The sequence below is a fragment of the Gossypium arboreum genome, chromosome 10 (assembly GCF_025698485.1).
Source record: "Gossypium arboreum isolate Shixiya-1 chromosome 10, ASM2569848v2, whole genome shotgun sequence".
Lineage (NCBI taxonomy): Eukaryota > Viridiplantae > Streptophyta > Magnoliopsida > Malvales > Malvaceae > Gossypium > Gossypium arboreum.
In genome coordinates this window covers 113,744,797-113,761,309 of record NC_069079.1, presented here as the reverse complement: position 1 = coordinate 113,761,309, position 16,513 = coordinate 113,744,797, and the positions used below count along the sequence as shown (strand labels likewise).

The window sequence follows — 16,513 nt, the reverse complement described above, 5'->3', positions numbered from 1 at the left end:
GTGTGGTCACAAGCTGAAAGAAAGGGTTAGAATCGAGATTGAATTGAAAAGTTGCCTAACTAAAAAAAGAGTTAACCATTACTTGCGTACAATAGAGCTTCTTCTCATAAATGGAATTACTAATGTGTATACATAGTTTTTTTTTAAGAACAAATTGAATAATAAAGACTAAATATCAAGAACAAGACATAGTTAGGCAATCCATTCAACTCAAATTTTGACAAAAATAAGGATAAATTTAGGTGATTGTAGCAATAATGGGTTAAAGGTTAATATTAAGGGTAATACAAGAAATGGTTTGCTAGGCTCAAGGGGGTTTACTAGGGGTTAATCATGTGGGAAGACTTTTTATGGAGTAAGTGGGTTAAATCCTAAGTGCCTTTATCATCTCAGTATATCAAATCATACGTGTGATCTCGACATGTATAATCGAAGCAAGTTCTAGAATAACAGTTCAATGTTGACATACTCAAACCACAAAAGAAGTGAGCAAGAAAGAAAACTATATGCTCAAAAGGATCAAAAATCTCACCAAAAATTTGGGTTTTTGATGTCATTCCTGTATACTTAATATTTCAAGATAATACTTCAATTTAGGAAAATAATCTAAAACTTTTAGTTATCAAAATATCAACTTATCATGCTCGATTCTCTGATGTCTTATAATCAAATAATCATACATAATTTCCATGGTCTAATTCATAACATATCAACAATAATTATAGATCAATCAAAATTCATTCAATAAATGTTATGAGAAAATCACTTAAGCACAAGACCAAATTCAGGGATTTGAGAATAATGCAAAAAGTTAGGCATCATGTTTATGTTCACCCCCCCACACTTAAGATGTACACTGCCCTCAATGTACAAAGATAGAATATTCAAAATAAAGAAAATCATAAAAGGGAAAGAGGTGAAACTCCCTAATTTATGGATGCGGAGCTTGATTCTGAGGCTGAAGTGTTTGGGGAAAGTGGTAGATGCCACTGTTCTTTGCTAGGTGAAGAAATTGAGTCGTTGAACATGACACTCGTGAGGTATTGTTCCCTATTTCTTTCCTTATTCCGTAAAATATTCTAGCAACTTTGCTTAGAAGTCTGTAGAATCATGAAGAGCTTATTAAGAGTGGGTGTAGAAGAGAGCGTAGTGGGATTACTCATTAGAAATACCAGAAAAATGAAGAAGGTACAATTTTACTAATATAGATATGTCTCTCAAAAGAAAATAATAAAAATAAAAATAAAAATAAAAATAAAAATAAAAGTAAAAATAAAAATAAAAATAAAAATAAAATAAAAGATAGGAGGATTCAATGATCCTCGTCGATTGAACCTCGTGGTGGCGCTAGGGTCGCGATGTGAAAGTCTTGCACAATTCTTTGCATCGTGGCCTGCATTTCGTCCATCTGTCCATCACGTCGCCGATCTCGCTTGTGAATCATCTCGAATTGTGTAGTGCAATACTGCTCGAAGTGAGGGAGTCAGTAGGAAAGGTGTGCCAATAAAGCAGCCGCATGAGCTGGTCGCTCTCTAGGTGGCATGGTAGAAGGCTCCTCCTGCTATGGGGGGACATCATTAGGAATGTCCTCAAGATCCTTCTCGTCAATGGCATGAGTGAGACGATACTGAGGAGGATCGGTCCCACCTTGGCGCTCGATCATCTTCTTGTGTAACATAGTCGTGATGCCCTGTGGGGACATCTGACCTATCAGTGTAAGCGCTGATGATTGAGCCACGGTGTTGAGGAGGCCAAAGTGTCTGGCGAGGCGTGTCACGTAGGGGCCGATAGAGATCACTCCCTTCTGATGCCGCTCGGTCTGATGGCGAATGGGTGTTGACGTGTACATTCGCCATGCACCATAAATAGTAAGCGTCGTGGGTGTTGACGACGCTGGTGTTCTCTCTTCTTCTGGTCAAGGTGTGTGCCAATATGGCATGGATATATCGTAGAGAAGGGGCGAGAGCTGAGGCCTTCGAGCGGTTGGGGTCGTAGGTGGAAGAGAGTGGTGCCAAAGCCTTCCAGCACAAGGAGGGAGAAATATGGATATTGCGTGGTAGTGCATTCATGTCCTCCTCCTCCGTAAACTCATCGGTGTAAAGTCTCAGAGTGACTCCAAATTTTGGGACACTCATCGTGCGAACTAGACTGCCTAATCGGAATTGAATGGTGCCGGGGTCGTCATTGTTCGTCATCACCATCTGTAGATGAAAAGTAGAGCATAATTCTAAAGTTAGCTCTAAATAAGTGGGTTCGGTAATAGCGAAAAACCGTTTCCATGGGTCTGTGGACAAGAGGGCGCAGATAGCATCAGCTAGCTGGACTTGCTCTACGGTAGCCGATGCAGCGACCTGTAGTGAGGGGTCGCGCACGTAGTATCTGAAATAGCTCCTCCTGCGAAGCTTGCAGAAACTCAAGGTATGGGTGTCGAACTTCGACTGTAGCACGTACCGAGGAAGAACCCAGTCCCCTACGTCTCTTTGAGGATGGGACCGCGGCCTTCTTGCCTCTCGATGATGACATAATGTAACTAAAAATGTATGAGCATTGGTATAGTAGTTCCAATATGTGTTAACATTTAACGATATTAAGCGAGAGGTGAAAAATTTATATGACTATTAAGAATCATTTACTGGAATCAAAGATGCATCATCAGTTAAGCAAGAATCCTAAAACTAGTATATGCTATTTAGTAGCTTAAAAATTCAGAAATACTAAAGCAAATACCTAAATTATTCAGAAAAAATTGGTAATAGTAACAATATCTTTGTAAGGCATAAAGAATAACAATGTAGCAACACAATTTGGAAAAACAAGGTTGAGAAAATGAACCAAAAGCTGCTGTAGGGTGGCGCACGGGCGTGTTGGTGGTGAGCATGAGCGTGTGGAGTGGGGGTACAGCTGTGTGGAGGAAAAATAAAGGGAAAAGAGAGGGGAAAGTGAGGATTAATACAGGGGGGAGTAGATTTTAGGGTGTTTTGGGGGTTGAGGAAGTGAGAATCTAGGGAATGGTGGCCGAAATAAGGATTAGGAAATGGAGAATGGGAGATTTCGACTAGGGTTTTGAAAGGGGAAAGAAGATGAACAGTGGTTTGCTTATATAGGGGAGGGCCACACGGCCTAGGGCCACACCCGTGTACTCTAAAGGTGAGCCGTGTTTTTCGAATTTTGCGATTGAGGTCGTGTTCGGCTACTATCCCACACCCATGTCTTGGGCGTGTGTAGGACACGGCCATATCGCACGGTCGTGCCTAGCTTTGTTCGCTTCTCCCACGCCCGTGTGTTAGGGTACCATGCCCGTGTATTGTTGTCCAAGGCTTAACGGTACGGGCGTGTCTCACGCCCGTGTCGCAGAAACAAAATTGAACCTTGCCCCTGGCACGCCCGTTTTTTCCATTCCCACGCCCGTGTTCACCTATCAAGTTCACCCACGGCCATGTCGCACGGCCATGGGGATTTATCGCATCTCGTGTTTTGGGGAAATCATGTCCTACTTCCACATGGCCGTATCGCACGGCCGTGTCTGTAACACCCCCTACCCGTGTCTATTGCCAGAATAGGTACGAGGCATTACCGGAGTTTACTGAATATTTTCAGATAATTCTGAGTCATTTATTATTCATATTTTGAAAATAATCATAACGTCTCTCTATTGGGCCCTCGAAGCCCCAAACATACATTAAAAACCAACTGGAATTAAATTGGGATCATAAAAAAATTTCGCAAAATCTTAAATTTTATTTTCATCTAAGTACTTACCATTTCAATACTTCTTATAATTAAACATATTACCATTCAATCAATAGCTTGACACTTGTCTAAGCGTCAAACAACATCATTGTTAGTATACTTGCATATATTTTATATAAATTTAACGTTTATATACTTATTTTCTCGACATGTCACACTTGAGTTTAATAATTGTCTGTACTTACATAATTTCCTTGTATCAACATATCAAAGATAATCATATATGTATATGTCATGAAACATATCATTCTCTTACCGCTTTCTTCATAAGTATATATCAATCATTTCATTATATCAATATTTCATGCACCATCATTTCCATATATTTTATGTATATTTATTCCGTAAAGTTTATATCAACTTAACATAAATTATATTCCATGTACTTATTCTTATTTCGTTTATCTATCTTCATAATTATTTCATACAACTATTTTGTACATATATTTCCATATGACCAGTTCTTGTAAACATTTCACACAACCATTTCATATAACCATTCGTCATTTGATACATATTACCTGAATATCAATTGTTCAATAGATGTCATCGCGTCTCCCATCCACGGTCTTATTTATCTTTGACATGATGCCATAGTGTTTTTCAACTATGGTCTTACTCATTTTCTATCATGTTGCCATGGTATCTTTCAACAATGGTCTTATTCATTTCATGTCACGCTGCCATGGTATCTTTCAACCATGGTCTTATTCATTTCCTGTCATGTTGCCATGATATCTTTCAACCATGGTGTTATTCATTTCATATCACGTTGCCATGGTATCTTTCAACCATGGTCTTATACATTTCATATCAGGTTGTCATGGTATCTTTCAACCATGGTCTTACACATTTCATATAAGAGAGCACACTCCCGTGAACCTCATCCTTACAGTGAGATTATCAGTCCAGGCTAAATCCCCTGTAATATAAACTCATAGAGTATTGTCGGGATTACCACCCGAAGCTAAATCCTGCAACGACAATTACTCTAATGAGCTTGGATCCAATTACCATCAAAGCTAAATTCAGACCCTAATTCGGATTACCCGTCCGGGCTAAATCCATTTACACGTATTCTTTGGGAGGGCTATATCAGGATAGAATCACCCGTCAGGGCTAGATCTTTTTTACGTCAACTCTTTTTCAGAGACCCATCGAAATTTCCTTTTATTCAACCGAGATTTCTTTCCCTTTTTATCAAATATATCAATGTTCCATCAATTTTCATACAATGAACATTCAAATTATTTTCACATCAATAACATACATTTCAAGCATTTAAGAATATAATTCAAGTTACACGAACTTACCTAGCAAAATTGTAGAAATGTCAAGATTCAGGGACATTTTGGTAATTTACCATTTTTCCAATTTTCACCTGATCTTAAATTGACAATTTCATTCAATTTATTAATTTAGATAATAAAACAATTCATTCCCTTCAATTTGGTCATTTTGACATTTTTACAAAATTGCCCCCTGAAGTTTTACTTTTATTCAATTTAGTCCTTAAGCCTAAAACATGCAAATCAGTCATGCTAGCTGAATATTCATATATATTTTCCTCCTCCTCCTCTCCATTCCACATCCTTAATGTATATAACACACTTGTAAGTAACATTATCTATAATCTTTATTATTTACTTTTATGAATATTCAAGCTGTCCATCTGTGTTATAGTCACTAAATTATTTATATCTGGAGCTCTAGAACTCCAAATTAATATCTGCTAATTTTATCTGAATCTAGACTCATATATATTTTTACCATAAAATTTTCAGAATTTTTTGTTTAGTCAATAAGTACAGTTTATTCTTTAAAGTTACCCCTATTCTGCTGTCTGACAGTTGTGACCCTTCTTCACTAAAAATTAATTAGCTCCTCATACAGGATTCGAATAATGTTCCCATTTATTTATCTTGAAACTATAATCATTCAATATTACAAAATATAAATTTATGCCCATAATTATTTTTCTCCAATTTTTTATGATTTTTCAAATTCAAAACAGGGGAACCCGAAATCATTCTGACCTTGTCTCACAAAATTTATTATATCTCATGATTTAAAATTCCATTGCTTACATAATTTCTTCTATAAGAAACTAGACTCAATAAGATTTAATTTCATATTTTTTTCATCCTATAATTCGATTTCTAAAATTTTTGGTGATTTTTCAAAGTTAGACTACTGCTGCTGTCCAGAACTGTTTTAGTGCAAGATATTAATTACCATGTTTATAACACCCTTATTTTCTTTTTCTACACTATGTCTCATCACTTTCTTTTATTTTCTCTTCACTAATATGACAAGAACATAAGACCATATATAAGAAAACTCTAAATCAACATCAATTCCATGCTTTTTCAACAATATTAAACTTAAAAATATATTGAAATCTTGATGTTCTTACCTTTTCTTATTGACTTCAATCTTTAACTTGATTTTTCTCTCTCCTCCGGCTTCTATTTCTTGAATCCAACTTGATATTCTTGCTCCCCATCATCTCCTTTCTATCTTTCTCTCTTGATGGCTATGAAAATTCTTTCAATTTTTAGGTGAAAATAATGAATTTTTGGTGAAAGGACTAAATTGTAAAGAAAGCAAACTTCTTTTCTTCTTCTTCTCTTACGTTGGTTTGCATGGGAAAGGAAATGTGATGTTAATTCTTCATCTTTCCTTCCTTTTATACTAAATAAATAATAATATAATAATAAACATCTCATAAAAATATTAATAAAATAATATTTATCTAATTAATTAATTTAAAATATCATCAACATAATCATTGCATTCTAGAATTCTCTCTCTTACTAATTGACCATTTTTCCCTTCATGATCTTTTAGAATTCCATCCTTGAGTCATCACTTAATTTGGTAAAATTGCGATTTAGTCCCTCATAATTTTTCACCTATTTAATTTGGTCCTAATTCATCAATTTTTCTTGGTTTCTAGATCATTCCACCCTTAAAATATTTGCACCATTAGTCCTTCAACTTTTTTATATTTACACTTCAACCCCTTAAATTTTGAGTATTTATTCTTGTGCAACAAGGCTTTTCTCGTCTTTGCAATTTAGTCCTTTCTTGAATTAATATATCATAATATACTTCCCAATATTGATATAACTCAAAAATTCCCTTTTTGTCACTTTATTTCCTTATTTTACTATATCACGGATAATATTTTACTGTAAAAATTTTCGGGGTATTATAGTGCTCTTCCCCTGCTTGGCCACGGCCTTAGGTACGCCCGTGTGCCTGGCCGTGTGTGCTGAAAAACTTTGCAATTCAAAAATAAATTTAATGATTTAAAGTATTAGAAATTAAAAATAAAGAAATCAAAATATGTTGGTCTCGGGTTGCCTTCCGAGAAGCGCTTATTTATAGTCTAAGCTCGACTTACCTCTCTAGTGAATGGTCAGGGTGGTTCAAGGAGTTCGTACTCCTCATTCCTGCTATCAATCTCATCAAAATAAGGTTTTAAATGGGTGTTGTTTACCTTAAAAGTGCCGAACCTAGGATGACTCACCTCTACCGTACCGAATGGAAAAATACTGAGTACCGTAAGAGGGATTTCCTCGTTTGGTGTAGTAGTGACAATGTGAGGATCTGCGGCATCTAGTAAGACTTTATCACCAACCTTAAGTTGATTCAGAGAGGTATCGAACTCATTTCGGTGTAATTTCAGTTTATCGTGTGTTCTTGGTTTATGTGCTCGCCATTCGTCTAGTTCCTCTATCCGTAGCCTTTGTTCTTCATGAGTGTGTCCTCTATTATTGTAACACCCCTTACCCGTATCCAAGGCTGGAATAGAGTACGAGGCATTACCAGAATTAACAAACATAGACGAAAACCGGGCATAAAAGTTCATTTAATTCAAAACTTTTCGAACACATGCATAACAAACAAAGCTAACTATATCATCACATCAAAACATAGGACATGGCACGATTAATTAAACTTATAAACCATAATGGATACGGACTACATCTCATGATCATATATGATAACTCAATGCAGACTGATACGTACGGTCAAAATCATAATAAAAATACATATCACAAACCAACTTCCTATACATGTCACTCACTTGATATTTCTAATATTTGAATTAATTCTCCCAAAATGATAGTTTGATAGTGTGATTTTGCCTCCGACGATCTCCAACCCCGAGCCGACCTGCCAACACTAAAGAAATGGAGAGGATCAGTAAGCTTTACGCTTAGTAAGTTCATATGAAAATAATAAGCAATTACTACCACGCTTTTCAAGATAAAATACTATAATTGTACAATTACACATGTTCAGGTTAAGCTGTGTTATCGAGTTACAGTTACTAAATCATTCATATCTGAAGCGACAAAATTCCAAATTTAGTTTCGTTAATTTTCCTTGAAACTAGATTCATATATCTTTCTCCCATAACATTTCCAGAATTTTTGGTTTAGCAAATTAGTACAGTTTATTCATTAAAATTTCCCCTATTTTAGGGTACGACTACTCTGACCCTGTGTACTACGAACCAAATTTCTCCCTGTACAGAATTTCAAAAACCATGCCATTTGTTTCCCTTAAAAATAGACTCAATAAGGAATCCATTCATGTAAGGTATGACTATTAATAATTTTTTTACAATTTATGGTGAATTTCTAAATTCAGAATAGGGGATCTCGAATTTATTCTAATACTGTCTCACAAAAATTATAATATCACATAATATATAACTTTGTTGCTCCCCCTGTTTCTTTTATATGAAAATAGACTCATTAATATATAATTACATAATTTTTTTGAAATTTAATTCAACTTACACAATTTTTGGTAAATTTTTAAAATCATGCACTGCTGCTGTTCAACAGTGTTTTACTACTAAAGTTCACTTTTACACAATTCACTTAATCCATTCCATTTTACCGAGGTTCGCTCAAATATTGAGCATATTGCTCATAAATTCAAATAGACATATACTTGCACTTTTTCATCACATAATCACTGTCACATGTATTTTCATTTAATCGATTTCCCATTGAACTCATCGGAATAATAACAAATACACAATTGCCTACACATTTTTCCATTTCCACACTTGTAGTCGAAGCTATCTGGTACGCGTAGTAGCCTGCACTTAGTACTACACATGCAACCAATAATCTGGTACACGTAGTAGCCTGCACTTAGTACTACACACGTGATCACAGTTTTCGGGTACGCATAGTAGCCTGCACTTAGTACTACACATGCGACCAATTATCCGGTACACGTAATAGCCTGCACTTAGTACTACACACGTGATCATAGTTTTTGGGTACGCATAGTAGCCTGCACTTAGTACTACACATGCGACCAATTATCCGGTACACGTAGTAGCCTGCACTTAGTACTACACACGTGACCTCACAATAGTTCATTTGTATCGTTTCTATTCCGAAGGTTCAACCGGGAAATTCCTCACTTTTCAACATTTTACTAAATTGTCCGTAATCAATTTAAATTCATAACTTACATCAAATAACCAATTGATAGGCAGCCAAATTTCATATGATATCAAAATATAATAACATAAAAAGAATCGATAGATTATTTATGTACGAACTTACTCGAAGTGTCGATCTCACTATCCATAGTACCAATTGTCCATTCATAGTATAATAAGACACAACTCAAATAGCAAATTAGCTTTTAAGAATTTACATAACATATATCACATATTTCATATATCACTTGTCATGTATCATCATTTTCTTGCATTTCATGTAACATTCTTTCATGTCATATTTCCACATCATAAACACCATTCCATCAACTTTTCCAATATATTAAATCATACAATATATGCAATAATAGTAAGAAATATAATTCACACATAACATTGTATTATTATTACCATACGAACTTACCTCGATCCAAAAACGGCAATTTACCATTTTAGTCCATAACCTTGTACTTTCCCGATTTAAGCCCGAATCTCGATTTCCTTCATAATCGTGCTTGGAAGCTTGGAAACCCTAGCCATGGAGTCTCCCTTGGTATACACGTCCATGGTGAAGAAGATGAACAAATTTTAATTCATTTTACCCCTAAATGACCAAAATGCCCTTTTTACTAAACTTTCCAAAAATTCCATCCATGTCCAATTTTTGTCCATAAACTTAGAAATTGGTCAAATTGCTATTTAAGACCTCCTAATTAATATTTCAAAACAATTTCATACTAAAAACTTCTAGAATGTAAGTTTTGCAACTTATTCAATTTAGTCCCTAACTTCAAATTAAGCACTTTATGCATAGAATTTCTTCACGAAATTTTCACACAATCATGCAATCATATCATAGACCTCAAAATAATCATAAAATAATTATTTCTATCTCGAATTTGTGGTCACAAAACCACTATTCCAATTAGGCCCTAATTCGGGATATTACAATTATTTCTGGAACATGGCTTGTGAACTTCTTTGAAACTTAATTTCTGTAAAGTAGGTTGTGTCATATTGTTAGTTTTAGTAGACTGGTGTGGACCATTACCTTCAATGTTCGATGTGATGCCAGAATTACGAGCTTGAAGGGTGATCGTGTCGTCTCCTACGCGAAGCGTGAGCTCACTTGTGCCAACATCAATAATTGTTTTAGCAGTTGCTAAAAAGGGCCTCCCTAAAATCAAAGGGGTGTTATTATCCTCCTCTATGTCTAGAACAACGAAATCAATGGGGAATATGAACTTATCTACTTTCACGAGTACATCTTCAATAATACCCCTAGGGAATCTTATAGTTTTATCTGCCAATTGAATGCTCATCCTAGCTTGTTTAGGTTTCCCAAGACCTAGTTGCTTAAACATTTTGTAAGGCATGACGTTAATACTAGCCCCTAAATAAGCTAATGCATGACTTATATCTAAACTACCAATTAAGTAAGGAATTGTAAAACTCCTTGGATCTTTCAATTTGTAGGGTAGCTTATTCTATAGAATAGCTTAGCAGACTGCGTTTAGCTCCACATGCGACGCTTCCTCCAACTTCCGCTTATTTACTAACAGCTCTTTTAAAAATTTCATTACATTTGGCATCTGCAACAAAGCTTCAATAAACGGTAAGTTAATATGTAATTTTTTCAAAAGTTTGAGGAATTTACCGAATTGTTCGTTTGAGCGGTCTTTCCTTGTCGCATTAGGGTATGGAACAGGAGGCTTATATTCGACAGCCACTGGTTTGTTTATATTTTGATCTACCTCACCTCTCCCTTCACTTACCACTGTTTCTTGCCTCGGTTCTGGTTCAGGCTCAACGACTCTTTCGTCATTTTGGATATCAATTGCGTTGAGCTGTTCCCTTGGGTTGGGTTCAGTGTTACTTGGCAAGCTACCTTGTGGTCGTTTGGAGATTAGTTTAGAAAAATGGCCTATCTGAATTTCGAGCCCTTGGATCGATGCTTGTTGATTCTTAAGTGCTGTCTCAGTGTTCTGAAAACGAGTTTCATATACCGAAATAAACTTTGAGAGCATCTCTTCAAGGTTTGGTTTTTTCTCTTATTGATAAGGTGGCTGTTAAAAGCCCTGAGGATTTTGTGGCTTTTGATTCTCTTGACCACCCTAGGAGAATTTTGGGTGGTTCCTCCAACCTGCATTATAAGTATTACTGTATGGGTTATTTTGAGATCTAAAGTTATTGTTACCCATATAGTTGACTTGTTCCTCTTCGGTTGTAAGATTGAAGGATTGATATTCTGTATGCACACCTCCTCCACTTGAGTCACACCTCATTACTGGATGTACTTGCATAGAACCAAGTAAACCATCAATCTTTTTATTGAGAATTTCTACCTGATTTGACAGCATAGTAACTGAGTCGACATTACAAACGCCGATTGTTTTTGTTGGCTTTGTCCTCATAACTTGCCACTGATAGTTATTCAATGACATCTCCTTTATAAACTCATAGGCATCTTCCGGTGTTTTATTGTTGATGGTTCCGCCAGCAGCTGCGTCAACCATTTGCCGAGTCGAGGGATTCAGACCATTGTGTAATGTTTGTACTTGAAGCCAAAGCGGTAACCCATGGTGAGGGCACCTTCTTAGTAAGTCCTTGTATCTCTCCTATGCATCGTAAAGTGTTTCTAAATCTATCTGCACAAAAGAAGAGATATCATTACGTAATTTAGCCGTTTTAGCCGGCGGAAAGTATTTTAGTAAAAAATTTTCGATCATTTGTTCCCAAGTACTAATTAACCCTCGTGGTAACGAGTTCAACCACTGTTTAGCTTTTTTCCTTAATGAAAAAGGAAATAACCAAAGACGAATGGCATCATCAAAAATGCCATTGATTTTAAATGCATCGCAAAATTCCAGAAAGTTTGCGAAGTGAGCGTTGTGATCTTCATCCTGCAAACCATCAAACTGAACAAACTGCTGTATCATTTGAATTGTGTTAGGTTTCAGTTCAAAAGTATTTGCAGCTACAGCCGGTCTAAATATGCTAGATTCAATTCCTGTTAAAGAAGGTTTAGCATAATCATAAATAGTGCGTGGAGCAGGATTTTGATTAGCCGCAATTGTAGGAGGTAGCTGATTGCCTTGGTTTTCAGCCATCTCTTCAGTTGGGGGTTGAGTCTTCTTGCTCGTTCTCTGTTTATATTAATCTGCGCCTTATTTCTCTTTGGTTTCTACAAACTATGCGATCGATTTCTTCGTCAAAAAGTAATGGTCCCGACGGGTTTGTTCTAGTCATAAACTATAAAAACCTGCCAAAAGAAAAAAAAAGTAAATTAATAAATAATAATAATAATTAAATTAATTAAATTGCAAGAAAAATAAAGGGCTAAAGTAATAAAAATTGAGTGTTCCTAATATTTCAGTTCCCTGGCAACGGCGCCAAAAACTTGATCGCGAGGTTTCGTGATAGGTTTTAAATATTTATAATTACTCGTTCTTGAACTAACTATTATCGTGATGTAGGCAAGCGCACCTATCGAACAATAGTATAGTAATGGTAAGACCGGGATGTCGTACCTAAGGGAACCAAAAGTACTAGTAATAACTATCTTTTTATTATTTAACCTAGGAATAAAGAGGGTTCGTTTATTAAACTAATTAACTAAACTAATTAACTACTTACTAAGGAAAAGAGAAAATCTGGAAAAAGACTTGAAGAAAAGTAATTGATAAAGACGACACCCAAGGAGGAATCCACCTAGATTTCACTTGTTATCTAACTCTAAACCAGACGATTTATTCACTTTACTTGATCCGTGAGACTCCCTAACCTATATTATTATCTCTTTCGAGACTAATAACGTCTAACCCTCAGTTAAATTAATTGAAATCTCTTTCTTAATTAAAACACCTAGGAAAGTAGTAAATCGATTTATGGACTCCCATATTAGGTTTCACCCAAATCTGAAAAAATCTCGTAACCCTATTTCTAGGCGTTCGATCAACTCCGCTTAATTATGCTAAATCTACTCTTAGGCAGGGACTTTTGCTCCTCTGCATAAGCACATCAAATCATGAATTAATACCCGTAATATTAACTCAAGCATTAAGAACACATAATTAAGAACAAATCAAGTATTTATCATACAGTTCAGATAATAATAACAAGATCCATCATAGGTTTCAACCCCCTAGGTATCTAAGGGGTTTAGCTCATAATAAAATAAGAGTACATCTCAAAAGTATGAAAATAACAAAACATAAAGAAAACTTTAAAACCCCTGAAGGAATTCTGAGAGAGATCTTCAGCCTTGGAGTAGCTCTAGCTTTTGGGATGGATCATCTGGCTTTCTTCAAGTAATTCCCGGCGTGTGATTCTGTACTCCAAAAAAGTTCTGGAAGGAGTCCCCTCTAAGTCATACTTAGGGTTTTTATATAGGCTTTGGATTGGCTTTCTTCCTCTCTAAGTATCATTTTCCGTGTAAAATACAACTTCTTGAAAAAGGGACACGCCCGTGTGCCACAACCGTGTGACGTGATTACCAGGTCGTGTTCGATCCGTTAAATTGCACACGGCCGTGTGGGTCAATCGCCAGGCTGTGTGAATCGTGAAAGCCTTGGTCGACACCCTCGAAAGACACAGGCGCGTGAGCTACCTGTGTGGCTAGGCTTAGGCCGAGTCATTTTCTTGATTTGGTCCGTTTTGTCCCTTTTTGGCTCCTTTTGACTCTTGGTGCTCTCCTGAGTACAAAACATGAAATAACAAGATTAAGAGCACCAAAATCCATAAATCTAGTAATAAACATCCATAAATATGCTAAGTATTTGGGGTAAAAATATGTATAATTTGGCGTTTATCAGGCACCCTCCATGATTTGTTCATTCTGCCTTGAGATTACCGTACACTTATCTTTTGTGAAGTTCACAAGCATTCCCTGATCACAAAGCTAACTAATGTTGACCAGGTTAGCTTTTAAGCCATCAATATATATTACATTCTTTAGATTAAGCATCCTATCAACTACAAATGTCCATTTGTTATAGATCTTCCCCTTTTTCCGATTACAAAAAATAACATTGCCCTCATGGCCCTGATAAGAGGTTACCAGTCATATGGTGTAAACAACCACTGTTAAAGTACCATATATCATCAATTAAAGCTTTGAGTAAGTGATATGTAATAAACAAACACTGTTGATCTTTTCTTCTCTACACAATCCTTCCTTTCGTTCAAACAGTGCTAGAAGTAGTTGGCACAACTTGTGGCACTATTTTATTCGATTGAAGGTCTTTGAGCATATTGAAGCAACGAATCTTGATATGGTCTGAAACACCACAAGAATGACAAATGATTCTTTTTCTAGTAGATGGAGCTCATATCTTCTAGATTCTAGGTTGTTCTTAAGCTTTTACCTATTTAGAGCATTTTCCAAGATAGTGGTTTACCTTTGTCTATGTAACCCCATTCTCTTCTCTTTTGATCCCTTTTTCCAGTTTTTATCATCACATAAACTTTGCTAGTGCTGCAATTGAATTTCTTAAGAGTCTGCCTTACATTTTTTAGTTCTTCTTTAAGGTTTTCAACCCTTTTTTATTTCTCATCAAGCTTCATTAACTTTGCATTTACTTTTCCTTTAAGCATGGAGACTTCTTTCTTCAGAAAATTATTCTTAGTTGAAAGCTTTGAGTTAACTTCACTAAGAAGATTGATAACTCTTTAACAGAGTTATATTTCATACTTTTAGACCTAGTTAAATGTTTGTACTTAGGTACACTTAGTGACATTTTAGGAAATTTTATTAGTATTTTTATCATTTGAATTAGGAGCTTGGACCATGTTTACATGCTAGATACTTTTAATTGTGTGTGGAAGGCTTATGTTTGGTGGTTTGGTAGGTTTAAGATATAGAGAAAGAAATAAATGAGTGAAGGTTTGCTGGGGCAAAAGGTTGGATAGTTTGTCATCTTGTATGTCATGGTAATTTAGGAAGATGACCGAGTCAACATTTAGTGCATACCAATTTCAGCCTAACTCTACCTATACCAAAAAGTTTTGCCTAAAAATAGGAGAAGATATCGTAGGCTGTTGGAGCTATTCTAGGAAGAAAAAACTTATAAAAAAGCCGAAGGTGGAAACCCTAAATGATGAGATCTAGAACCAACAACTGAGGGTAGCAGCTGAGTAGAGACGAAAAGGGGAGACTGAAGGCAGTCCCTCTAAGCTATAACAGGACATTGTGCTGTTGGATTGCAGATTGATTTGGTGGCAGTCATCTTCTTAAGTTCTTCTGTAATTTCTTATTTTGTTCTCTATGAATTAATTTGATCAAAACGATGTTGGGTGTTATGTCAAACTTCAATTTTAATCACCGACCCATGAGCTAAATCTCACAGGGTTGAGATTACATAATTAAAACTTTTATTTTCTTTAATAGTTGAAGCATATATTTGACTTAATTTACTGTTTCATTCAATTGTTTTATTTTTCAAATGTATGCGTATATTTTCTAGATATAGATGAATGTGCAGTATATCCATAAAACTAAATCTAATTGTGAAAAGGTTGGATTAGTTGGACTGTAATTGAATGATATGAGCAAGTACTCAAGAGATACTTGTAGTAGACTCTAGACATAGAGCACATTCATATGGAATGAAGACAAAACAGTGCAAGGTACCTTGCTAAGGCTTATAGACACAGGCCAGGTAACTTGAGACCTTGCTCTTGAAAGAAGTAGGTCACTTTAGGTCTTTTTTGAGTAGTAGATTAGGTATGATTTTGCTAAGGCATTACTAAAAGTAAGGGTAAATTCTTAATAATCCCAACCTTCCAAATCAACATCGTATACCTTCAAAACATTGTCGCAGCATCTTTTCCATAGCAGTCTTAGTTATTTATTTATTTTCGCATTTTATTCACATAATTTATTCTCATAATTACCATTGCATTTTTACTCTTGCTTTGCCTTAGCATTTTCCAATATTAAGTCAGCATACATTTCGCACTCATCTTTATTATTTTAATTTATCACTACGTACTTAACTCGATTTTTCCATAACATTAATCGTTAGCATAACTTCACCATTTCTATACCTAACTCGATCGTTGTGGAGACGATCTCACTTATCACTTTATTACTTGATTCGACATGTATACTTGCAAAATTTGCATATCATATCTACACGCGATAGTAATTTCTTATGTACTACTTCTTTATTGCACTCCATCGATTCACAATCAGAAACATCTGATTCGTTTACCTTCGTTTTGAAAGCAACAAAATTGCTCACCTATTCATCATCAGACTCAACATATAAAGGCTTTTTGTAA

At 35.6% G+C, this 16,513-nt stretch overlaps 1 non-coding gene across 1 annotated transcript; it reads left to right on the top strand.

Annotated features, from left to right (window-relative positions):
• The first annotated feature begins 11,803 nt into the window (after positions 1-11,803).
• On the top strand, positions 11,804-11,910 carry LOC128283258 (small nucleolar RNA R71). Its single transcript, XR_008273600.1, has one exon. It is a non-coding gene; the product is annotated as a small nucleolar RNA R71 (small nucleolar RNA).
• Positions 11,911-16,513: the final 4,603 nt, after the last annotated feature.